Here is a 27,088-nt window from a genome sequence, read left to right as displayed (position 1 = left end):
GACTCATACCCATTAGAACCCCTGTGTGGAGGTTGGAAATGTGCACAGAACAACAAAACACACAGGACTCATACCCATTAGAACTGTGTAGATGGGACTTATATCCATTAGAACTGCTTAGATGAGATTAACACCCACTACAAACTGCATAGATGGGACTAACTCCCACTACAAACTGCGTAGATGGGACTAACTCCCACTACAAACTGCGTATATGGGACTAACACCCACTACAAACTGCGTGGATGGGGCTAATACCCACTACAAACGGCGTAGATGGGACTAACAACCACTACCAACTGTGTACATTGGACTAACACCCACTGCAGCAAACAAAATGTGAAGCACCATGTGACTACACTATGAACTGTGAAGATTACGTTGAAAGGGACTAAAAACCATCAACTGTGTTGAATGGGACTACAATAAAACACATACCACCCTAAATGTTGTAAACAGTAAAAACGTACTACCAAGCAGGCATTTAGAACATAGAGTCGTAAAGACCCAGAATACACAAAGTGCGGCCCTGCAACATGTTTGACCTAAACAAAAAAACAACTTAATAGTGTCAACAAAAGTAAACAACATAAGCTGTACATGGCATTAGGAAAGAAAAACATGTTGTAGAGAATATCGGCAAAACCTTTGTGAAATATTGCCAAAACCCCCATTTAGAGACAGCAGAGTATCCACTGAATCTCATTTAAAATGACAGACAGTCAATGTCTCTGGTGTGCCTGTCACTGCTACACTGTGCCACATGCTGGAGAATCTCTTACCGACGACAGGGTGTGCGTGTCACCGGGAAATAGCATGAGAGAAGACACGCTCCGATTTTCCCATAGATGATGACCACGCCGGCATAAAAACACAAAGTCCTTGTGGTACAGTGTCCCATTTCCCACTGAAATCCATGGAGAATAGAGATCACAGCTGCGCATTTGGATGAGTTAAGTTTGAAATGAACAAGGAAAAGAAGTTTTACCACTGGAAAGTTGAAGCTGATAAATCCACCAATGCGGGTTGCCAACCTCAAGATGGCAGCACGCTGACACGCCAGCGCAGGGTGGCTTAAGTCGCGTGCGTGCGCCAGGCACTCCAGCGCAGCAATACTGACGCGGTGAAAGGATCGTGCCAAATGAAAATTCCAGGATCTTCGTGGGAAGACGTTGCTGAAGAGACTCCACGCGACCACCCACGCTGAAGGTAAGTGCGCAAGTGCATCACTTGACTCGTGCCATGGTTTTGAAAGCATGTGAATCGCAGCTAAACTGTCATTAGCCTAAATAGGTCTCATGTAAAAGCAAAAGATAAGAGATCAATGATGTCCAGCTCCAGCTGCCAGTAACAAGCTTAACTATAATGTGAGTTCCACACCATTACTTGTAGACTCAAAGCGCAAGTAACAAATAACCATACATTACATGCGTGGTACTGTAACTTTCACGGATGTAAAATGCCGATGTAGGACTGTTGAACAAAACATGTCCAAAACACCGTGGAGGCTGAGTCAACACCATCAGTGGCCACGATAAATATACTTGGAGCTGATAGGAAAATTAAACCAGAACCATACCATGCACGCATGGGTTCGAATCCCATCCTTGTCGACAAAAATCTGTAGTCATCAGGTCTGCAGCCAGGATGTAATTTTAACTAGATTTATTGAATTTCGTTACAAGTAGTTGAGTTGTAGAGATACAGCACCACCAGGAGCAGTCTGCCTGCTGCTCAGCCCATACTCCAACTGACACACTCAAGCATCCAGGCACCCCAACATTCCATTCAAGACTCTCACACCACCATTCCATGCATCACATTCATATTGGCTGAGCAGCTACGGAGAAAGTAACCGGATAAATACAAAACAGGTTACAACAAATTACTTTGAATCAATGGCTCGCTTTACCCAGTTATTACTTTATGAAGGTGTATGGTCCAACTTGATTTCTGTCTTTCCTTCTTAAAATCCCGTTTTGACCACATTATTTTCCTATAATCTTCCTCCTCCTCTTCCTGTACAATATCAAAATAGGTCAAGCGATGTAGGACGATTCTAACTAAAAAGAGGCTGAGTACATGGCCATAGCCAGGAGTATACGTTGTGGGGGGGGGGGCATGGTGCCCACAGTAACCACAACATAAGGGGAGGTTTATAGTGGGAGAGGTTTTTATATTTTCAAACATTTTTGAAAATGCACTGTAACATTTTTGTGAGAAGAAAAATAATTTAAAAGCACTTGAACGCTGAATACAATTCAACGACAACTTTATAGTGGCAATGTTGGTATTTTACCCATAGATTTAAACAAGCATTGGTAAAGCAAAATTGTCTAGAAATTGGCCGCTGGCCTTCTGGCAATTCTTGTTTTGTCATAGTTTAGCAAAACTTTATTGCTTGTAAATATACCAGGCCAGCCCTCAGCAATAATAAAAAAAAAATTGCTACAGGCAAAAACGTTTTTTGGTCGCAATTAAATTCTCCTTACTATTGTACTCCCTGGCACTGAAGAGAGCTACTTAACAAGTCAACCAGTCTGGATTGGCTGCAAGACTCTAGGAAAGAGAATGAAAGAAGAAAAAAAAGAAAGGAAGAAAAGAAAAAGTAAGGGAGAAAGAAAAGAAAAGAAAGGAGAAGAGGAGGGAAAGAAAGAAGGATAGAAAGAAAAAAGGGGAAAATGAAGGATAACTTAATGCAGAACAGTTTGAAATTGACATCATTCTTGTATGGTGTGGAATAGCAGCAGTCAGAAAAGAAAAACACCCCAAAATGAATTTACAACAGCACTGACAGGAGATGGGAGTTGATAAAGATCGAATGTGCATGAAAAGCATTCTGAAATCACATTGGATGTTAAATAAAAGGGCAACACTAAAGTAATAATAAAGTAAAAACAAAAACACTAGCACTGAAGGCAACTATCTTGTGTGTTGATGCGCTCTGTGTCAGAGAGAAAAATGAAGTCACTCAAAATGAAGTTAACCAGTGACTTAAGTGGGCTGTATGCTGTAGTGGGTGGAAGTAAAATGCAAATGGACCAATCGATGAAGAGAGATGGCTGAAAGCCACTACATGTAAGTATACAATACATATAATTTTAGTAGAATCAAAAGGTTTTGGTTAACGGTAGACCTAAAAATGTAAATGTTGATTTCTTAAATCTAGACTACAAGGAGCAAAGCAAGACAAAAAAATGCCTGCTGCTTAGGAAATAATATGCGATTAGATGGCATACTAAGGGAGGCAGTCTAACAACAAAAGCCAATAAGTCTCAGCAGTGAAACCCATTAGCTTTATCAAGGCTTTTTTGTGAAAGATAGCTGCTGCTGATGCACATGAATCTGTGGTGGCCATTTTTGAATTACAAAATGCCTCCAAAGAAGAGTCCATCTTTGAATGCATTTGTAATATTTGAACACACCCATTTAAAGATGGATGTGCTGGATACATGCATTCATGACAGACATCTTTGAAGGTGTTTATAACGTTTGCACAAGCCCCTTCAAAGGCAGCCGCTGTGGAAGCACATAATCCACGATGGGAATCTTTGTATGCATTTGTAATGTTTGAATAAACCCATTACAAATTGGTGCATTGGATAGTACAAACCCATTTCTTTATGGCCACCATGCATGAGCACTCCAGGGGGGGCATCTTGAAATGTGTAAAAAATCAATTTTATGAGGGCACGCCACCCTGCACAAAACAATTGTTTAAAAAGGTGGGAGGAGTGTGGGAATGAAAATGGGGGTGACAAGAGGTAGGAGTAGAGGGTAATGGGGACATATTTAAAAAAAACGCACAGGAGAGGAGACTAAGGCAGCAATGTAGTCGGGGGAAAGGAAAAGAGAAGCAACACAGAGAGCAAGAGGGGACAGGGCAAAGTAAAGAGGGAAACAGCACATGGGGATAGAGCAAGAAAACACATGCACCCGGATGGAGTACCCAGATGAGAATAAAAAACACCTCTGCATATAATCAGCATTAGCTTTGGAAGGACAAATAAACAAATCAAAACATTGTGAGATGTTAATGCTCCTAGGAAGGACAAACACAAGGGAAAACCATCAAATCAAGAGGAGGCAGCCTAGCTAGACAATAAGCCATCCAATCTTGGACAAAGGGCTGGCCCAAAACCCAGTCTATGTTTATTGGTAACAAACAGTCTGGTCAACAGACCGCTACCTGTAACCAGTAGAGTCAGGGAAATCAGAATGGAGACATTCAATACTTTAACATAATGCACGTTCCAAAATACTCATTCACCGCCATAGCAATTCTTTGGCACTGACAAAGATGTTTAAAATTTGTTACCCAGCTCCATGTTGTTCCTTTTATTGGTCTAGGAAGGACACAAGGGTCAGTGAACCATGAGGGTGTAAACTGTGATCGCACAGTTAAACAAGGGCTTCAGTAATGAATACATTAGTATAAGCCACAACTCTGGCAAGCCACTTTGGATGAAGAAATTTGAATACTTCAAAAGGGGTGATTCGACTCCTAAATACTGCGATAAAAAAGGTTTTTTTAATTTAGTTTCTAATACTTCAGTTTAGGAGTTTCAGGCACTGTAATCAACAGATTTTGACATAACCTCATTCGTTTGTGCTCACCCTATCGCTCTCAAAAGGCTGAAATGCTGAGTTTGCCTTAGTTTGAATCCACTTTTATGATGTGGAAGTCTCAGATTTAAACGTTGATATAGCGGAAGACGCCTTACAACGTAAAGTGACAGAAAAAGCTCCATGTCCACCCTCAAACCAATGACTTTCTTTTGTATTTTAGACATGCATGAGGTGATCATGAGGCCTGGTCTACCTCAAGGACACAGACAAAATTGGCTTAGGGAGTACAAAAAAACAGGGGACTCCTACAATACCTTAAAAGCAGGTGGAAATTGAAACAGATTATAACTAGATTTACACGTAAAACGGAACGAGCTGCAGGAGAGAAAGAATAAATCAGACTAAAGGCCATGGAACATTTAAACACACCAAACACCAGGCTGAAGGAAAGTCAGCCAAGAAAAACAACCTGTGATTCATTTACTACTCTTACTCCCTAGGGCTGGTACACCAGGGTCATGCAGCACTGATAAGAAACGTGACTTGGAAGGCCCTCTTGTGACCCATTAGCTGTCTGCTAAATTTCCGCCACTTCATTGGACTCCATGGCCCATCAATGAGGGGCTGAGCTACATAACTAGGAGAGTGAAAAGGAAGACCACTATAAAAATATACGCACTTTGAAAATCGCATAGACATGGGGAAGTAGCAATGGTAACAGTACCTTGGAAAAGCACCAATGATATGCACAACAGTGGATTCGGGCACCGTGTGGCTCTTGTGGTTGAGGACCCTGTGGACGAGACAGCCCTGGGCATCACCATGCTTCACTAAGAGCATGAGGCGTTCAGGCTTAGAATGCCTGTAACCACATCCCTTATTCCTCGTCAGACTATGGGCACTTTCAGAGAAAATATATCACTGCACTGTACATGATGTCTGCATTGCAGCAGCTCTCTCCCACGGCCACCCCATTGAAATTCTAGACAGCTCATGTTAACACTGTACGGACCACCACAACTACACAAGAGGAACACTAAAAATATTACAATGGACAATAAACACATTCCAAAGAAGAAAGAAAGTCACTGATTCATCTCAATATGCCTCTATGAGCATTAAAGAGGGCCCTGGACAAACACGTGATGCATTCTCTTTAAATTTATTTTTTATTTATTTTATTTTATTTCGAATTTATAATGCGCATGGCTGCCACAGCAACGAGGCGTCCCAGAGCGGTACAGGGGACCAGAAACGAGAGCTTAAGAGAGTCGAGGCAGTTAAATGGTAGCAATGGGAAAAAGCCATGTCTTCAAGGCCCTGCGGAAAGCCAGGTGATTAGAAATAGTTCTAGTAGAGGTCGGAAGTGAGTTCCACAGTTTTGCCGCCAGGCAGCGGAACGAACGTCCCCCTGCCCTAGCCCTCCATACTCGAGGAGCGCAGACCATAGCTTGATCAGCAGAGCGCAATGGGCGCTTAGGTACATAGGCCTCCACCAAATGGAGAAGGCCCGGCGGAGTCTTTTTTGCTAGGATCTTGTGTGAGATGCACAATGCTTTAAATTGTATCCGCTTATCTACTGGCAGTCAATGGAGTTTGGGAAGCACCTGGGCGACTGAACAGTGCTTAGGTAGTGAGACCAGAATCCGTGCTGCTGCATTCTGGACCCTCTGGAGGTGCTTTACGCTGGCCCTTGTTGCTCCCAAATATAGTCAGTTGCCGTAATCCAGTCTAGATAAAACAGATGCCTGGATGATAATCTGGCGCACCGAAGGGGGAAAAACCCGAGCAACGCCTTTAAATGTAAATGTAAATGTTGTAGACTTGTAAAGCGCACAGCTGCCCCAGCAACGGGGCGTCCCGGCACTGTAGACCGCTGGGGAACCCGTCCTGGCTATCCCTGTGAGATGGTCCCTTTCTGGGTATCTCCAAGGTGAAACCAGGCATCCCCGGCGTCTGTGGGGGGCCGTTGTAGAGATGAGGCAAGCTTAATGCCCAGCGTTGCCGAGTGTGTTCCTGGTTAAAGTAGGTACCGAGGCGAGAATTATCAAGTCCGTTTTGACCCTGGTCCACGACCCTGCCGCGTCGGGAATTGAACCCTGGTCCCTGGCCGATTCTCTGCTTACGGGTCTGCCGCCTCTAACCAGTGAGCCACACCTCTCCTCTTTAGACCCCGCAGGAGTCCAAAACAGACCCCTGCGACAGCTTTTGTTTGTTTCTCAAAGGTCAATCCTCGGTCAAACCATACCCCAAAATTTTTTACGGTATCCTTAGGGACTGGGGCAGGTTTTAGGCGGTCCGGCCAGTAAAGATCGGTCCACAGCTCCCTGTCCTTCCCAAATAGCAGGATTTCCGATTTACCGGAATTAAGCTGTAGGCAATTAGCTGCCATCCAATCGGAGATAGCCAGCAGATCGTCCTTGAATTGTCTAGATTGATGGTACATTTCCTAGAGAAGGCTATCACCAATTGGGTATCGTCAGCGTACGATACCAACGACAGCCCCCTCCCCTTTGCCAGCTCCGCCAGCGGGCTAACATAAAGATTGAATAATAGTGGGCTCAATATGAAGCCCTGTGGTACCCCCTGCAGAGCAAACTCCTGTGAGGAAAAGGGAGGTGCCAAGACCTGATAGATCTTTCCGATAGAAATGATTTAATCCAGGCCAGGGCTGAATCCCTGATCCCAATGTCCTGCAGACGTTTCAGGAGTATTTTATGGGACACCGTATCAAAAGCGGCACTTAAGTCCAAGAGGACCAAGGCCGCTGAGTCCCCGACGTCTAGATTACTCCTAATGGCTTCCGACACGGCCAGGAGCGCAGATTCGGTACTGTGCCGGGGCGAGAAGCCATGTTGCGTAGAGTCAAATATGGCATGTTGCTCAACAAAGTTAGCCAGAATGGAATTCACATGCGCCTCCGCCACTTTGGCCAGGAAGGGTAACTGAGAGATAGGTCGATTGTTACCCGGTTCGGCAGTGTCTAGGGAAGGTTTTTTCAACAAGGGGACGACTTTAGCATGTTTCCAAGCCCGTGGGACTGATGCCATTGACAATGACCGATAAACCACATCCAGACACACACCTGAAATGGAAGGATAGAGCTGATGGAAGCGAGTGTGAGTCACTGGGTCTGCTGGGGAGCCTGATTTAATTTTTGAGCATAGAGCCGCAAACTCCAAAGGCGAGATGGAGGAAATGCCACCAGATTACGACCTTCCACAGCCTCACCCCCTTTCGGGTCCACTTCCACAGGCAGGGAAGCTACTTGCGGAAGTCCCAGATAGATCTGTTCCACCTTATTGATAAAATGCTGGGCTAGCTCATTGCATTGATGATTGGAGGCAACAGGAGAAACCCTGTTGTCTCCTGTATTCTTCACGTCGCCCAGCAAAGAAAAAATAGTCTTCGGATACCCTTATGGTATTGCTTAAGGGCCATCTGATATTCGAGTTTAGCTGTTGCATCATAAGAGCATCTCCAAACATGCTCCAGCTGTTTGCAGCCCTTCTTGGCTAGGGAAAGGGCGTTGTCGACCCATGGATTAGATGGCCCACGACCTTTCCTTCCCCATTTAGCTGGAATGCAGTTATCCAGGCCGGCCGTCAGCCAATCGTGGTAACACCGATTAGCTGCGTCCGCATTCGAGGATAACTGAGGTTGATGGCTAGATAACCAGATAGAGAGAACCTCCGGGTTAAACCTGTGCCAAGGGAGTTTAAGAATTTTAGTAGGGCAAATGGGGTCTGTCTTAGTCTGTAATTGTAGGGAGAAGGAGACCAAAAAATGGTCGGTCCAGGCCTGTGGAATTGGAGTACGCATTACGATCTGAGGAAGGTTGGAAATAACAGGATCCAGCAAATGGCCAGCTACATGGGTGGCTTCAGGCACATGCTGTCTCAATTGGAAGGCTTCTAGGTCTGCCAGAAAACAGACGATCTCTGCTTTTTCTCCATTCTCAAAATGGAGGTTGAGATCGCCCAAAATGGTAAAATTGGCTGCCTTGCTGGCAAAGTGACCCATGTTATTTAGGAGGTCTTCCCTAAAGCCGCCTGCTGGCCCAGGAGGCCTATAGATCAGGAGACCGGCCAATGTGAAGTTATGAGTTAGCCTGATTTTAAAAGAGGCAAATTCACAGCCCACTATAGGTTCTCTATCCAGGCTAACACTATATGCCTCCTTAACTACCACTGCCACCCCACCCCCTCTCCCCCCCTCCCGATTCAGAGTTTTCAACACATAACCGGGCGGAAGAGCCAGGAAAGGTACTGCCACGGCGTCTTTGTTGAGCCAGGTCTCTGTAAGGAAGAAAGCATCTGGAGACTCATCAAGTAAAATATCGAAGACCTCTGCATGATGCTTTATCAAAGAGCGGCAGTTGAGGATAAGGAGTCTGAGCTCCTTAAACCCTGATGAACAAGGGACCCTCTGGGCCTGAGTCAGTTCAAACTAACAGAATTTGCAATAAAAGGAATGTTCATGCTAATGCCAGGGTGAGGAAGGACAGGTAGAGGAAGGACAGGTAGAGGCCAGGACAATGAGTTCCTCCCGCGAGTACTTGATGGGATCGGGCGCGTAAGTACCAGGGGTGCCAGCGCCTTGTGCCGGACCGGCGCATACAGGCGCAGACGGGCATGCCTTAGGCGCGTCTTCGGCGCACCCGCTGCGCGGTCGCGGCAGTGCCTGCATTTATGGGCCTCTGGGAGGATCTGGCCGGGCAGCTACCGAGCTAACTTCCCCCCTTTCCAAGATGGCGGAGCTACTCCGACCGTCCCGGGGAAGTGAAAGTCCCAGGCCTCGCCCACCGCCCACAGCAACTCTACACCACTCGCAAAGCACAAATGGACATAGGTAAGTTATAAAACACATACTTTCAATTATAATGTCAGTTTAAAAACAAACGACGCGCTGGCTTAATAGAGATATGAACAAAGATGAAGTACCAAACAATAGCGTGCCACTTGCTCCCGGCTCAAGCCTCAGGAGCCTGATGCATTCAAAACATTGCAGGGGTTAAAGAGGGAACAAATGAACTCAGCCACTTCTACACCCGAGAGTCTCGAATCAACTGTTTTTAGATCAGATTTTTCTTTGAATTCGTTTCACACATACAATGGATACGTTCCATCTAGATAGAAGAAAAACACCACGCGGATGATTTCCTTAGCAGAGGAAGAGTGCCCCCCCCCGAAAGTCAACAGGTCTCACTATTTCTAACCATCCACTTCCAAAGCCAATAAGTCTGACTTGCACCAGAAGATGCAAGCCAGATCTTCCGACTGTGACCATGCTTGTTCACATCCAATGCTCAGTCCCTCTAATTACTATTTTCGTACTCTAAACATCTCAGAGACACAAAATGTAAATAGAAAACACAAAAAACCTTATCTAAGTGTGGTATTCAAATACCCTCAGACAGACTTTTGAAAACCTGGGCGACTCTTTCCCACTCTGTTCGGCACAGAACAGTTAACGACCTTGCCTGGAGCTGCAGAAGCACAGCAGAGCATGCACTACCTGAGACCTACCAGAAAAGCGCTTCTTGCAGTCACAGAGGCACTAGGTGGGAACCTAAAACAAGCACTTGCAATGCAATCTGTCTCGCCTTGGGGACCTTATATGTATTTAGCTATGCAGCACATTAGCCTGGGTGCTGAAACATATACTGCTCTTTAACATGGAGGGAAAGTAAGCACCAAACTGCGTGACACGCCGGGTATGGGAACACATGGAGAGAAATATTGCCTTTCAGCGGGGAAATGGTATAGTCCAAGGCTCTGTTTTTAATATAAAATCAGGGCCTTCGTGGTCATATCACTCAAAATACAAGATTAGAAAAAAATATTAGTGTCTACGGGTGCTCGTGGAAGACAATTTCTATGGACTGGAATCTAGAGCATGCTAAAGTGATTCTGGAATTTTACTGACCGCTGCTGGTCGTTTTCTATCAAAAAAGTTAAATAGAGGCAGTTGCCAGAAATTTTTTAAAAAGAAAGTCTCTCAGCAGAAAGCAATTCTGGTATTTTACTGACCTCTACTGCTCGTTTTCTATCAAGACAATTAAATAAAGGCAGTTGAACAAGCAGAAAACAATTCTGGTATTTTACTGACCTCTACTGGTTGTTTTCTATCAAGACAATTAAATAGAGGCAGTTGAACAGAAAAAAAGTCCCTGAGCGGAAGCAGACAAGTCCCAGGGCTGATCTCCAGAGCCCACAAAGTACATACACATATATGTATATACTAAAGTATATAAAGAGGTCTTGAATGCTCGACCTAAAAACTGCCAAATAGTGCAGAAAGCAGTGCTGAGCGGCTAGCAGCAATTTACAGGACGGTACCAGCTTATAAATAATTGAATTGACTCTGAGCGTCACAGTGGGATGTGCCTTGTCCCCAAACCTACCCTGGACCCATTGGTCCCAAAAATATAAGGAAACACAGCTCCTGGCTTTTTCCCTTGAGTTAAACTCAAGTCAATTGTTTTTTATGTTTCATATTACCATACAAGTGCAAACACTAAGAGCTAAAATGCTTCAGGCTACCGTGTCACCATCTTCATGTAATGAAAAAATTCATAAACAAAAATATATACATACAGAGGCACTATACATATTTTCTCCTCACACAATGATCTGTTCGACTGTCTTCACATTTCCTACAGCATTGGGTAACAGGTTACCTCACTTCAACAACTGTCTCTCTTCCACTGTAAGTGATGGCATTTTGTCTGATCACATGTGCACAGGTGATCTAAAAGTTTACTCTGCCAATGCTTTATCTCTCCATTCCTTATGTCTTTTTTTTTTTAGTCATCCTTGTGTGTTTGAAATAGGTCTTTATAGGTCTTCAAATTAAAGTAGTTTAAATCCACTAGAAAAAATGTTTTTGTTGCAAAAAATAGTCATAGATTCCTGTGTATTAACATTTAAACAGGTTTCTATACTTGTTCTAAGTACACCTGCTTACCAGGAAGCCCCTGTGCAGTCATTTAAAGTGATGCACCACGGTTTTTATTTTTAATTAAAAAAAATGGATTTTAATCTTTTTTAGCAAGCATGTAGCCATCACGTTTAGGTAGAGTCATTTTTTCTTTTCTCTCTTATTTCATTTACCTATGCCTGCAATATAAATATTTTAAATGTAATGATCACACTACTTCGCCAAAAATAGACCTGTTGACTGTGCAGTGCTTGCTTTCTTTTTGCCCAAGACTATGCTTCTTCATAAATTATGCCTTATTTTTGTCAGTAGGTGTGTGAATTTAATCACAATGTCTTTTTGTCTCTAAATACCTGTGCCTTGTGTAAGACCGAAAGGCAGTGACTCATTGTAATGTTCAGCTAACAAAATATGGCTGATTGTACCGAATGTCTGTGATATCTTTAATATGCACGAATCAAGTGCTACTAAAACAAATAGGACGGATTGAATCGGACAATTTATTTTGATTATTCAAAACGTTGCACTTGCTTAAAGACTTATTAACCAGTGGGAAGGCAATCAGTCTATGCACTTTTGTGAACTGTTATGGGTTGATATCTGTAAATCACGTCACTGATATAATTTCAATAAATTATGCAAAAAAACTCAAGGGTATTAAGCATGTTTATTTATAGTGCAGCACCAAGTTGCCAGAAGTAAAGCACTGCGCTTAAATCCTGCATATACAATCCATGCAACTTCACAATATGCTCTATAACTGTGATAGAGCAGAGATGTTACCTCTCATCTATTTACAACAATTTTACACAGAAATGGTGTGTGACACTATTTTACATGAAAATGACAAAATGTGTATTAGGCTCTATGTTTCCCGAAACCCAAAAATGAAGTTCTGATTTAGCTACCTCATCATAAAAAAATGCACAATGTTTAAAGATTTTGGTTATACATAATGGTCACTAAGTAGATGTGAAATCTGACATTTTATTGGCATGTGTTCTTACGATTAGATAAATGTGATGAATAAACAATAGCACAGAAACTTCAATGTGAGAATTAAATGCTTCATGTGTTAGATAATGGACCGCAATATTAGGATGTATAATGCAACCACTGAAAACCACAAGAAAGGGTAAGTAGATGCTACATGAGGTTATGTTAAGGTTGCATGTCGTAAAGTTTATCTTTGAAATGCCTTTAAACCTTGTATGCTGTAATAAAAAAAGACTTCAATAATCCTAGTGAGAGAATAGGGTCTAAGGGAAAAATATTTATAGACCTGCCCAAGTGCCAATCCCCTATTACTGAACTATACACAAAAAAACAGGGCCTCCCATCCAGCTCGATTAGCCCTGGGGCAACGACGGATAGAGCGGGGCCTCCTACACCCGAGCATGGTTCCAGGGTAGGTGAGGTACAATCCCAGAATACGTGGGGTGATGACTACACTCTACGCTCTTGAGGATTTAGACTGTTGAAGGTTGTATTTTTCCAATCCTGTCCAACCTCTTATATACAGACAAGTGTGGTCATTTTCACGCTTAGAAATGTACTTTTTGCAGTAGCATGTTTTAGTGCAACATAGGTCCTGACGAAAGCCGTGGGGAGTTATACCCAGATGGCTGAAACATGTTGACCGTTACCTAGCAGTCATTTGCAAGTACTGCTATAACCTTGTTACACCCTTTTAATCAAGGTGTGCAGAGTACTTGGAATACTAAGATTTGTCCCCTCTACACAACCTTTTTTAGCATTCACTGTTTCTTTTTTCTTGCACTGCACACCATAGGATTACGATCCTTGTTCTTCACAACTCTTTACACCTGATGTGTTGTTGGCTAATACTCACCAGCCCGAGTGAACAACAGAGCTTCAAACTAGCGAGTCAGTCCCCATGATCAAGGGACATACCTCTGCCAAATAGTTGGATCACCAAATGATATTAATGATCATGAGAGCTACTTTTCTCTCACTATTTGCTCTGTCCTTCGAGTAAGATTGATGGTAATCCATGCTCTGCTCGTGGCTAGGTTTGATTTGGTTTGTTGCATTTGGGTTCAGCTTCGCTCATCACTTTTGTGCTGTTTGTCACTAGACCCCCAGTTCCTGTTTTTTTGTGTATAAAAAAAGACTTCCCAAATAATATGTGAGGAGATAGTGATATATTAAAAGTTTTATGAGTACCCCATACTTACATAAATTAATTGCAATTCATATTGAAGTGATATATATTAATATACTTAATCAAAGAACTAATGCATTATTCTAAATTTTAGCCCAATTTAATCGTGTATAAGCTGTATTTCACGAAGTCCTCAACTTTGCTTCCTTCCCTAATATGAACTTATGAACTGAATAGTCTGAATTCTATAGGAACCTTTAGTAAAGTTACCACCTGTGTTCTAACTCTCAATCGCCTTCTTTGACGTTTGTAGCTTACTTGTCTAGACTTGCAACAAAGGTGTTACTTCCAAGAGAAAATGCTTGAGAATGAACAGACAAGGGATGAGAGCATGAAATTGCCTATTTTCTAAATGTCACAATGATCATATGACTAAACTAAAGTGCCTCTAAGGAAATTGTGAGTAATGGATTACTTAATTCTTCCAGATCTGTATACTTTTACTTACTACATAATCTCGTCCCATTAAGAGCAACCAATGGACAGAGTGGTCTGATAATTTTGGTGATTTCAGAGGATGTAAACCTGGAATCGATGGAGTATAATTGCCCAAATTTTGGAACTGAGGGGCATCACCCTGTACCTATTTTGCTGTATAGAGACTGGTGATTGGGACTACCAGAAACAACGCGAACTGTGACGAAATGCTGTGGCTGTTATGCTAGCATAGTGGAACCTTTTCTGCTGAAAAGGTTCACGTCAGAGAAGCTGTGGCATTGACACTGCAGTGTGGCGAGAGGAAGACGATTCTGTCCATAAACTGGAAATGGTAATTTGGAATTTACGGAACTTTCCTAAAGAATTGGTATGAGATGCAACTTATTTCCCTGCTAATCAACTTTCTTTGAGATAAAAATCTCCCTCAGTTGAGGAAGATTGTTCCTTCATATTTGAATCTCGCAGAGTTTGCAAATGCTTATTAAACCTGATCTAATTTGAATTTAGGTTGTATGCTAATCATTTGGAACCCAAATATAAATACAAAAATTAAGATAAATTACTCTGCTGATTCTGACTCATTATTTGTTTTCACCTAAAAAAGACATTTAATTTGGTGGTTTTTTAGAATTGGAGGTGGGAACCATTGAGAGCTACTTAATAGTATTTTATGTAAAAAAGTATCTTATTCCTGGTCCTCATTTGATGATTGCTCATCCTCTAAATAGTTCCAGTCCCTTTCAGCACAAAGCAAGATCATCATTGGACCAAGAGATTTGACAGGGTGGTTTAAAGTTAATCTGGGATAAGATAACATCAAACAATAAAATTGTTTATGAGGCCCAACACGTTAACGCTACAACAATTTTTCTGGTAGCATGTCAGATGGTTTACTGTGACAAGACTGGGATATAAATGGGATGTATATTGAGGTCGCTATATATTTCCCAAAATCCAAGTTCGGTGATATTTGACAGAGTGCCAGTTCTGAAAAGAAGATGACGAGACAAGTGGTGTGAGTATCAATAGGGCTGTGTAATGTTGCTTAAATGTCTTACTAACGAGAATTGGTAATGTTTTAAGTGCTTAATGTTGAATAGGGTATTGTGGTATTGAAGTTGTTATCGGGTCTGAAGTGGCCTAAGATCCCGGGATATACACCTAAGGGTGGTCTTAGTGTGGCATACACAAGAGTATGGTTGTCTGCTGTTTCGAAGGTGCTGTGCGTGAGACGTCATCGGCAGTACCAATGGCAAAGGGAACTTTGTGAGAGTCTGAAAGTTAAAATCATTGGGATTTTTCACTGAGATTAATCGTAAGGATTTTTAGGAGAAGTCGCGCTGGTCAAGATTTGTACTTAGGATAGGATGAAAAAAAATCTGGTTGTATGGAAATCTATCATTTCTTTTAGTGGAGTAGACAAGAATGTATTCGTGCTTAGCGAATTTGGATTAAGATCAGTGTTTGGATAAGTTGGATTGTAAAGGAGGAGTCAGTTGCTGCGAGGAGTTGCTTGATGTCATAGAGTGTCGCACTGCAATGGGGAGGTTGGTGTGAAACAACACTGGGATTGGTTGAGAGTGTCAGAGAGAGCCGTGCAGTGATTGGGAGCAAGATCAATAATAAGTGTATTTTCCGGAAATTCGGGTGAAATAATTTACAAAGGACATTAAATATTTTATTCGGAATAATGAAAATTCTAAAGAGCTTAAAAACATTGATACATTGAGATGTGCCTGTATCTACTAGAGATGGAGTACCAATAGCACCCGAAGGCACACCTGCTTTGTATATCACTTTAGGGAAAGGATATCATACAGGCACATGGTTAGAGAATTGGATGAAGTATACTGATCAAGATGGACGTTTAGCTTTCCCTCATTATGGCACTTTTAACGTGCGAATTCTTGAAAATTTAAGGCAACAGTTGAATTATATTAAACCACCACCAAGACCTATGCAATTCAAAGCTCTTAGAGAATGGGAACATGTGACCCATCAGAAATAGAAAGACAAATACCAGGGAAGATATAAGAACACCTTAAATAAGTATGTAGAGGCTGAGTGGAATGATGAACGGAAAATGTGAGAAGGGATATTGCAGAGAGAGCACAAATGTAACGTGCATTAGTCGCAGAAAAGAATGAGGGAGAAAAATGCAAAGAAAAGAATAACATCATGAAAACTCTCAAGCTCTTACATTAACTGATGAGAGTTGTGATAAGATCGATGATGAGTTTCTGGGCGAATTATTGATGAATCAACCTCCACCATATAACGAAGAGCAGTCTCAGACAGGGAAAAATCAATTTGTGGGAACTGAGCCAGAAGCACCTGCATGACCAAATAGTTTAAATCTCATAAATCCTTTCCTGATTGAAGAATAAATGCCCAGAGGAGCAGGGTTTAATAACCTCATAATACTGAATGCTCCAGATGCGCTTCAGTTCCAGTAACCATAGGACCTCTGGTTCTTTTGTATCAATCAGGTATGGGAGGACAGCAATTACATGCTTTAACTGCTCCCACTGGATTGGGGGGAGCAAATACTGTTCCACAGGAACTGAGTAGTGGTCAAATAAATTCAAATTTGACTTTTCCAAATGTAGATACCTCACATCAAGGGAATGAATCAGGAGTTAGTGAAGAGACCATTCAAACTACTGTAGCCCATCACCAAGTGATACTAACCCCATTATCTTGTACTGTACAGGGATTTACATAGACTCCCAATAGAGGACCACAAGCTATGAGAGGAGAGACTTTACAAATGGGAACTAGAAGTTCTTAAATTCGTGTCACCCCACCGGTGGAGGGAGCTAGTGCAGGATCACAAAAGAGTGTAATAAATCACAGAGTAGGGCCTAGGCCTCAGGAGTTTGATGATTGGATTAAGGATATAGCTTCTTTTTTTGAGAAGGGTACGAAAGATCACGGAACTTCAAGGCCAAGAAACTTAAATAGAAACCCACTCAATGCAGAGAAACTTAAAGTGGAATTCGAAGAAATAATTTTGGATACTATTTGTCCTGGAAAAATTGTTAGCTATTGGGATGATGAATTATTGTTCGTATGTAAAAACATCACCAGACGAGCTAGAAACACTCATGAAAAATTGGCTGAAGTTGCACAACAATATGGGGCGTACATACAGAAATCAAAAACATTATAAAAAATGTATCAATTGGATTTCAGTGATAAGGATATCGAGAGTTTAAAACCATCAGATTCAAGAGGTACACTTAAGAAATGGGGTGAGTTAGAATGATGGGAAGGCAGATGGGCTAAAAAAAGGAAACATAGAAAGCAACAATGCCGATGTATCCAATGTTTGAAGGGGGAACCGACAATGCAGAAACAAAAATATTTCCAATGAGGGAAGTGCCAGGAGGAGGGTATGTTCATGTGCCATGGACTAGACCTGATATATTGTCTTTTACAAATTATTTCCCAAAACTGAGAGAAAAAAACGTTGAATGGTATAGACAAGTTGAGAGATTTGTGAAGGTTTCAAAGGTTTTATTAAAGGATTTAGATACCTAGTTTCACATTATGGTCCCAAGTGATCTCTGGACTGAATGTAAGATTGCTGTAGATTGGCCAGAAATAGAACATCCAGGAGATTAAAAAACTGGTTCACCATCACCTGACGTAATTTAAAAATACAATTAGGTCATTACTTATTTGAAGGGAAACATTTCTCCAAAGGAAACTAATTGGGTAAAAATTGACAGAACAAAATAAAAATTGAAAGACACAGTACATGCCTACTATGAGAGACTTCTGCAGGCATTTAAGCAATATAGTGGAATGGAAAACATGTCAAGGAAAGATATGGGACATTTTGTATATCGATTTGTATATGGTTTAAGACCAGAAATAAGTGCAATGATACAACAGTATTTGATTTGTTGGCAAAGTAAACCAATAGATAAGATTCTTCTGCATGCAAAATATTGTGGAGATGAAGTGAATTCCAAGCATAAGAGATTAAAGGAAAAATTGATGTTGGCTCAGATTAAGGCAGCGCAGAAAAGTTATATGGGACTTGGTGCTCATTGTTCTGTTGTATTGCATGGAAATGTCAAACAAATGTCAAATTAATCCTGGTATATGGGTGGCAGAAGGTCAGCAACAAAATGCGACAACTCAAGGCAGAGGAAGAGGGGTATCGCAGGGTAAATCTATATAGACCCAAGCAACTGATATGATGCCGAATCAGCAGATCCAAAGACAGAAAAACATAAATTTGACTATGCCACAAGTTCCTATGCCCCACATGAATGGTCAGGTTCAAAAATATTATGTGAACATGGGATTTCATACCAGTGACAAACTGACACAAACCCGAAGGAAACCCAGCAATACTTAATACAGATTGATTATAGTGATTCTGTGTCCCAATGACGGTGCCTGAGAGGGGAGGGAGAATGTTTGCTTGGTGCATTTTTAGAGGTAGACCAGAATGGTCATTATGTGGATGGCAAAGTAAACAGAATACCGATTTTGTTTCTTGTCGACACTGGTGCTGCCCGTTCCACTGTGAGAACAGTGGAAGTTCCCCACCTACCCCCTTGGGAGAAAGAATCCTACTTATAGGAGTTTCTAACAGATTAATGTCAACACCTGTAACTGAGCCTGTTAAAGTACAAATTGGGTCATTTGAAGATTTGCTCACATTTGTATGCGATTCCAGTCCAGTGAACCTTTTGGGTCAATACCTGTTGTGCAAATTGAATTGTTCCCTCAATTGTACTCCAAAAGGAATAGAGTTTCATACCAACGATGAAGAAATTGTTTTCAAAGTGGCGAAACAAAAGACTGAAATCAAAGGGTTATTTCCTTTATTATTAAGTGATGATTTACCCTTAGAATTGAGAGACACTGTGTTACCTGAAGTTTGGGATTTCACGGGAAAGGATATTGGGCTGATTAAAGGAGTGGCTCCAATATGGATTACTTTGAAACTAAATGCAGAATTTCGTCGAATTCTACCAAATAATCTGAGCCACGAGAGCACTGCAGGTATAACACCTTTGATTGAGTCATTGATTGAACAAAGGATCCTGAGGGAGATTATGGGGAGACCATGCAATCCACCCATTATGGGAATTCAGAAACTAAACGGAAAATATCAAAATGGGCAGGATTTGTGCAAGGGCAATCAGAGTGTGATACCATGTTGTCCAATTGTGCCAAATCCAGCCATGATACTATATGAGATTCCATGTGAAGCTGAATGGTTTTCTGTCATTGTTCTGTGTCAAGCCTTCTTCTTCATTCCCTTACACTTGGATAGCCAATTTTTATTTGCTTTCCGTTTTGGAAACTGTGTCTTGGCATAGTGCCGGGTTCCGCAAGGGTATACTGGGAGTCTTTCCATCTTCAATCAAATATTAAAGAAGAACTTGGAATCATTGGTAATGCCAAATCATTCCATTCTGGTACAGTACATGGACGACTTGTTGGTAGCGTCAGGTACTCAGGAACCGTGTATATGTGACACCATTGCATTACTGAATCATCTGGCAGTGAGTGGGCATAAGGCGTCACCAACAAAATTACAATGAGCTCCTTTACTTAGGACATTACATTGAGAAGGGAGCCAGAAAAGTGTCGCAGGTTCAAATTACTTGCCTTTTGCAGATGAATCCGCCAAGCACACAAAGGGAAGTTTGCATGTTTCTGGGAATGGTTGACTATTGCTGCCAATGGATTCCAAATTTCTCATTGACAGCTAAGCCACTTCAAAAGCTTACACAGAAGGATGTGTCAGATCGAGTCCCATGAACGATGAATGCATGCGCTCTTTTAATGAACTGCGAGAGAGTTTGTGTCAAGCTCAAGCATTGAGAATGCCCGATTTTAACAAAAACTTCACTCTGTTCTGCAGTGAGCTCGAAGGCTGCATATTGTCAGTTTTAACACAGATGCAAAGAACTATGCACAGACCTGTTGCATATTTCTCAGCTACATTAGATCATGTAGCTGCAGCATTGTCTGGATGTCTAAAGGCAGTTGCTGCCACAAATGTGAGTTTGGAACAGTGTTAGAGCATTCTGATGGGCCATCCGCTGAAAGTGCATGTTCCACATTCTGTTGAGATTTTGCTTACTCGTACTCAAATGCAACATCTCACAAGTAGCAACATATGAACAGGTGATTCTGGGTGCTGAGACCATGCCACTGGTGCAATGTACAAGTTTGAATCCAGCTACATTGATGCCCTTACAAGGAAATGAAGTTGTGATTGATGAAGCAGATCATGACTGTTTGGATGTGACTGAATTGTGCACAAAGCCCCGACTGGGCATTCAGGATGTCTCATTACCCGAGTCAGATCATGTGTTGTTCGTGGATGGGTCATGCTTGTGAGATGCAGGAGGAAATTTGAGAGCTGCATAAGCCATTTGTAAAGTTGTAGTAGTGGTGGAAACGTAATGATTGCAAGGAGTGTACTCAGCCCAGGTTGCTGAATTAATTGCGCTAACCAGGGTTTGCAGCATTACTGAACAATTAATGAGTTACAGTTTTGACGGACAGCCAGTATGGTTTTGGGGTTGTCCACGACCTTGGGCATTTGTGGTCTCAGCATGAAAAATCTACATTGTCATTACAACTGCCCACCCAAATTGCGGTTCTAAAATGACCAGTCCATCCATATGGAAATTATTATGGGACGATCAGTAACCATTATGCGGATGAGACTGTGCACTAATGCACCCTAAATTCTTACATCTTCAATGGAGACCGATTAAATGAACAAACTTATGTCACAGATTGCAGGCAGATGTTTTCAATTGTAGAAACATGGGAGGAAATAAAAGCTTTACAGGATGTAGTGCCAGAAACAGAAAGACAGGGATGGATCAAACAGGTTGCACACAAAGGCAGGAAGATAAGGTGTGGGTATATACAGATTAAAGACCAGTTCAAACTGATAGTTTGTTGTTACCAACGGCAAGAAACTAGCACGGTCCCACACATGTTGGGCGAGATGCTATGATGTGCCTTTTCCGACATTCATGGTTTAATCCCTGATTCGGTGTTGTGTCAGAGGTGTGTAATATGTCAACAACAAAATGTGGGGAAGAAAACACTAGTTACAATGAATCATGTAGGGAGGTCTGGAGGACCCTTTAATAGAATGCAGCTTGACTTTATCGAGATGCTCCCTTGCAATGGACTGAAATATATTTCTGTGATTGTCTGTTCTCTTGGGTGTAGCCTAATGACAGTTTAACTGTAGCTAAACTACTCCTTAGAGTGCTTATACCACGGTTTGGATATCCGACCTCTTTGGAATCGGATAGAGGGACTCATTTTAATAATGAGGTGATGCAAATGCTTTGCGCAGTATTACAAGTTGAGCAGAAGTTACACTGTGCATACCGACCAGAGGCACCTGGAGTAGTTGAGCAGGCTAATGGAACACTGGCGTCCCGCCTAGCAAAGGTGTGTGCGTCTACATCACTGAAACGGCCAGATGCTTTGCCCTTGGTGTTGATGAGTTTGAGAAGTACCCCAGACAGAAGAACTGGACTGTCCCCACACGGAAATATAATGAGAAGGCCTATGGGGTAGGGGTATACTTTATTTAGATATAAAAATATCTTTAAAAGATCACCTCAAAATTACACATCAAAACATTTTTAAAAACAGAACCTTGACATAAAAACAGTAGTTAATGGAAGGGCTATGAGATAGCCTACAGTCCCAGCCAATCAGCTAGTGAATATTACTAATGATTTGACACTTAATTACCATAAAGGATTGGCTGATGTGGTCTGTTCTGTGTCTCAGCAGGTTGGGGAAGCTGCCACCTCACCTCAACAGGAGCAGTGCTATGACCTTTGTCCCGGTGAACAGGTCCTGGTGAAGATACACGTGCGCAAATGTGTTTGGAGCCTTATTGGCGTGGGACATATCAAGTGATTCTTGTTACAACAACTGCTGTCAAATGTGCTGGCAAACTGGGTACATGCTGCCCACACTCACTGGGTCCCATGTAACCTTGAAAATGTGGTACCTGTAGTGGATGTGCCAGTGGTTACAGTGAGACGTCCAACTCAGGTTAGTCACAGAGTAGAAGGGGCACCAGCTACTGGGTCTCGAGGCACTGGTTCAAATGAGGATCCAAGAGTGTCAGTCCCTGTAGGTAATGAGGGTCCTGGGGAGAGGGACCTGAAGGGGTGAAGTGTTGATCCAGCTGTTGTGAACAGTTCAAGTTAAAAGTGAGTGATACGTGGAGACTGTTGGCTCAGAAGAACTGATAGATTGAGTTGAATCTTAACAGAAGGCAAAATACCCCCAAAAGTAATCAAGGTCTCAAGTCAATCTGAACAGAGTGATACGGAGGATGACGGACCAACAGTGAGAAAATCAAAACGAGCTAAAGTACCAAATCAAAGATATGCGGCACCTAAATGCACTTATTTAGAGCTACGCAAACAAATGATGGACAGAATGCTGAATAAAGCGTACATTCACCCCCAGTCAAGAGATCTGGGTTCAATCCATCGTTCTTTTGCTCACCTTGCCACCCCAGTTTAGACCCAGCCATATGTAAATCAGCCTTCAACCTGTGCCTCATGGGACTGTGCCAGACCGAACAGCCGAGCCAAGTCCTCCCTGGACCGGAAACAAGCATCCTGGGACTGGTTTCTGGGTATTACCCTTCATCAGCCAGGTTAGCTTGAATCCAGTGGCACAGTAAGCAAGGGACCCACGTCTGGGCATACCCATCCCACTTAGGGTGAAAAGTGCTACGCAAACAAACAAGCTAAAGTACCAAATCAAAGATATGCGGCACCTAAATGCACTTATTTAGAGCTACGCAAACAAATGATGGACAGAATGCTAAATAAATCATACATTCACCCCCAGTCAAGAGATCTGGGTTAAATCCATCTTTCTTTTTCTCACCATGCTACCCCAGTTTAGACCCAGCAACATGCAAATCAGTCTTGACCCTGTGCCCCATGGAAACAGTCCAGACCGAACTGCCAAGCCTGGTCCTCCCTGGACCAGAAACAAGCATAGTGATAGTGTGGATTAACATTTTTATGAGTACCCTATACTTACATAAATGAACTGCAGTGATATGAAGTGATATTAATATACTTAATCAAAGAACTAATGCATTGTTCTATTATTCTATGTAACACAAGATTCAAATTTTAGCACAATTTCATCATGTATGAGCTGTATTTCATGAAGGCCTCAACTTTGCTTCCTTTTACTAATATGAACTTATCAACCGAATAGTCTGAAGACTATGGGAACCTTTCGTAAAGTTACTACTTGAATTCTAACTCTCAATTACCTTCTTTGATGTTTGTAGCTTACTTGACTAGACTTGCAACAAAAGTGTTACTTCTGAGAGCAAATGAACAGACAAGGGATGAGAGCATGATATTGCCTACTATCTAAGTGCTACAATGATCGTTTGCCTAAACTACAGTGGCTCTAAGGAAATTGCGAGTAATGGATTACTTAATTCTTCCAGGTCTGTAAACTTTTTACTTACTACATCATCTCATCCTATTGAGAGTAACCAACAGGACCAAGTGGCCTGACAATTTTGGTTATGCCCAGGCGTGTAAACCTGGAATCGATGGAGTATATTGCATACATTTTGGAACTGAGTGGCGTCACCCTTTACCCATTTTGTGGTATAGAGACTGACGATTGGGACTTCATGAAACAACGCGAACTGTGACAAAATACTGGGCTTTGCTGCAGGTTGGTATGCTAGCGCAGTGAACCTTTTCGGCTGAAAAGGTTTGCATCAGAGCAGCTGTGGCATTGACACTGCAGTGCAGGGCAGAAGCAGACTATTCTGTCCATGAATTGGAACTGGTCTTTTGAAATTTACTGAGGGGTTGGTATAAGATGAACTGATTTCCCTGCTAACCAACTTTCTTTGAGATAAAAATCTCCCTCAGCTGAAGAAGATTGTTCCTCATATTTGAATCGCGCAGTTTGCAAATGCTTATTAAATCTGATCTAATTTGAATTTAAGTTGTATGGAATTGATTTGGAACCCAAAAAGAAATACTAAAATTAAGATAAATTACTCTGCAGATTCTGACTCATTATTTGTTTTTAACTAAGATATCAATTTGATTTGGTGGTTTATCAGAATTCGAGGTGTGCACACTCGAGAGCTACTTATAATATTGTATGTAAGCAATTATCTTATTCTTGGTCCCCATTTGTTAATTGCTCATCCTCTAAATAGTTCCAATCCCATTTAGCAAAGAATACGATCCATAGGCGGACCAAGAGATTTGATATGGTGGTTTAAAGTTAATCTGTGACAAGAGAAAATCAAACAATAAAATAGTTTATGAGGCCCTACACCTTAACGCTACATCAACTGTGTCTATATACTCTTGCTTGGACTAACATAAGCATTTTTCTGCAAAGCACTTGGAATGGACTGATAGCACTGCAGACGAACAATAAGCGTTACTGTTACTCTATTCAAAGGAGTAAAGTTGCCAACTGTACACAGATGATGGACCCGAAGGGGATTAAAACCTATGACCTACTGGTGAGAAGGGGGTTTTATCATGTTTTTATGCACCTGCAGCATATTAAAGCGAATTAATTTAACCCAATACTTCTCAATTATTCGTTTTTTTTTAACACAAACTTTATTGCATTTCCAAAGAATCATATTGGAAGCAGCAATTACATGTCATCAAGTCACATCCGTGTAAATAGAATATCCATAACTTGGACAAGATTCTTGTATAGCTACATAGATGATCTGATATACTAGCCTTTGAAGGTACAGCATAAACACTTTCAGCAAATTCACCCGCCCTCCCCCTCCCATAACCAAACATCATCATTGATATAAACAAATGTGTCAGCAACCACCTATATTCCAAAGAGATGTGACCAGAATTATATGAATTTTGGCCTAGGGACCTTTCACTGGATCTGTGTAGTTTGAAGGGATATGAATCCCAGCCCTCAATAAACTATATGTTACGTATATAGGGTCTGTAAGGGCCTCAGCACATATGTACCTTGTGGGGTGAAGATGTGTGTATGGCAGAATGGTGAAACACATTTAAGTGTCAGATGCTTCTAAAGTTTGAAAATTCTAGGGCTATGGGCCTTTTTCGCAAACCCCAGTATTCTTCCTAGTTTAGTGTTCCAGCCAGGCCCCACCTCTCTTCTTCCTCCCACCACTGACAAAATGCAATGCAGCGCGTGCTACGAAATTCGTTTTATTTATTTAATTGTTCACTTACCTCCAATATCCATATTCCGGTTTTTAGTACACCCCACCCTGCCCCTCCCCCACCCTGCCTTTCCGCCCCACGGAACTCCCTCCACGGGCCGCGGCTGAATCCTACTATGGCCTGTGGCCCAAGTAGGTCAATTAAGAGGGTGTTTAGTAAGGTAAAGATATGGGCCAGGACAAGAACGGGAATGTTCACAAAGTGTTACAGTAACCGAGGCAGCATGACCATTTTAGCAAACGCTAGCCTGCCTGGCACTGAAAGTGGTAAATCGATCCAGAAGCTCACCTGTGATTAGAGTGTGATAATGGATTTAAGAAGGCTCAATATTTTTCCATATTAGTGAGAGATATCAGTTTCGTATAACAGAGATTTAGTTGCCACAAATTATAATCAAACAGACTTCAAGTAGAGACATGGTCATCACAATAGCAGGACTTGAAGGCTTAACTGTCATTCAAGACGTTCACCATTCGACTAAAAGTACCAACCACAACAAACTACTTCTTCTCAACACGTTCCCAAGAGTTCTGGGAAATGCACCGGAGATTGCTCATTTAACAAATTGGAAACTCGCTTTAATGTACATAGAGCACGCATTGCTTACTGCTGAAACAATGAAACATTTTCTTCTGGGGTGGCCTATGCCAAAATAACTAAATCTACCACTCACTAAACTGGTGTTCATGTACACAGCAGGATATTGTATGGCCCTTATATCATCAACTTACTGCACCTACATTTAGATATGTTGGACCCAAAGTTATAAGTGGCAATTTTAGCACCAGCTTAACATAACCCCTCAGCCGCTATATGAGGATGAGAGTACCCACGCCAAAAACCTAAATAAAAACTTAGAAAGGCTTTCCCTTTGTACATGTAGCAACAACAGTGAACCATGACCAACACAAAGAAAATCCATCTGAAAAAGAAAATAATAAAGTGCAAAATACTGGTAGCGGTAAATAAAGGCAGATAAATGAAAATGAAAAACAGACTATTTTCCTTTAGAAATGTAAAAAAAAATTAGAAAGTGTTAAAATATATGTAAAACATCTGTAAATACATTTAGAAACGTTAACGTATTGAACAAATACAAATTTATATGTAAAGTATAAATTAAATAGTACTAAAAATATTATATATTAAATAGTACTATGTAATATATACAAAGAATGCATTCTAAAAATGTAAGAATTCACTGTACTATGAAAAAAATGTATGATGAAATAATTATGTACCATTTGTGTAAATATTTTTATAATATACATGACAAAACTGTTTTAAAACAATACAATACGTGCAATACTATTCAAAATAGTATTGCATGGCACACCGTGCATGGATCTGTGAGGGGTCGGGGGGCACTACATGTGCCCTCAAGGCCACTTAGCAGTGGCCCACATGGAACGGGGGATCTGCTTGGGGGCCCCAAAAATCTGTTTCCATCTTCCTTTTCATGGCAGTCGGTTCACCATGAAAAGGCAGTCGCAAAGGGACATCCTAATCCCTGCGGTGGTGCCTGCGCAGGCACCGCCTTCATTGCAGGGATAGGAGTCGACCGCCGCACCAACGGGACCTTGGATCCTGTCAGAGGGGGCCATCTTTTCCCCGACCTCTGAGCTCTGACCACCGGTATTATAATCCGCCGGTCCGCACACCATCTTAACGATGCCCTATGTTGGGGACCGTG

The 27,088-nt window shown here is 41.8% G+C and overlaps 1 protein-coding gene across 9 annotated transcripts in view; it reads right to left on the bottom strand.

Annotated features, from left to right (window-relative positions):
* Positions 1-27,088, bottom strand: part of ARSG (arylsulfatase G) — a 1,970,563-nt gene that overhangs the window by 293,990 nt on the left and 1,649,485 nt on the right. The gene's annotated exons all lie outside the window — the stretch shown is intronic.

Source organism: Triturus cristatus, chromosome 7 (assembly GCF_964204655.1).
Source record: "Triturus cristatus chromosome 7, aTriCri1.1, whole genome shotgun sequence".
NCBI lineage: Eukaryota > Metazoa > Chordata > Amphibia > Caudata > Salamandridae > Triturus > Triturus cristatus.
This window is presented reverse-complemented; position numbering and strand designations above follow the sequence as displayed.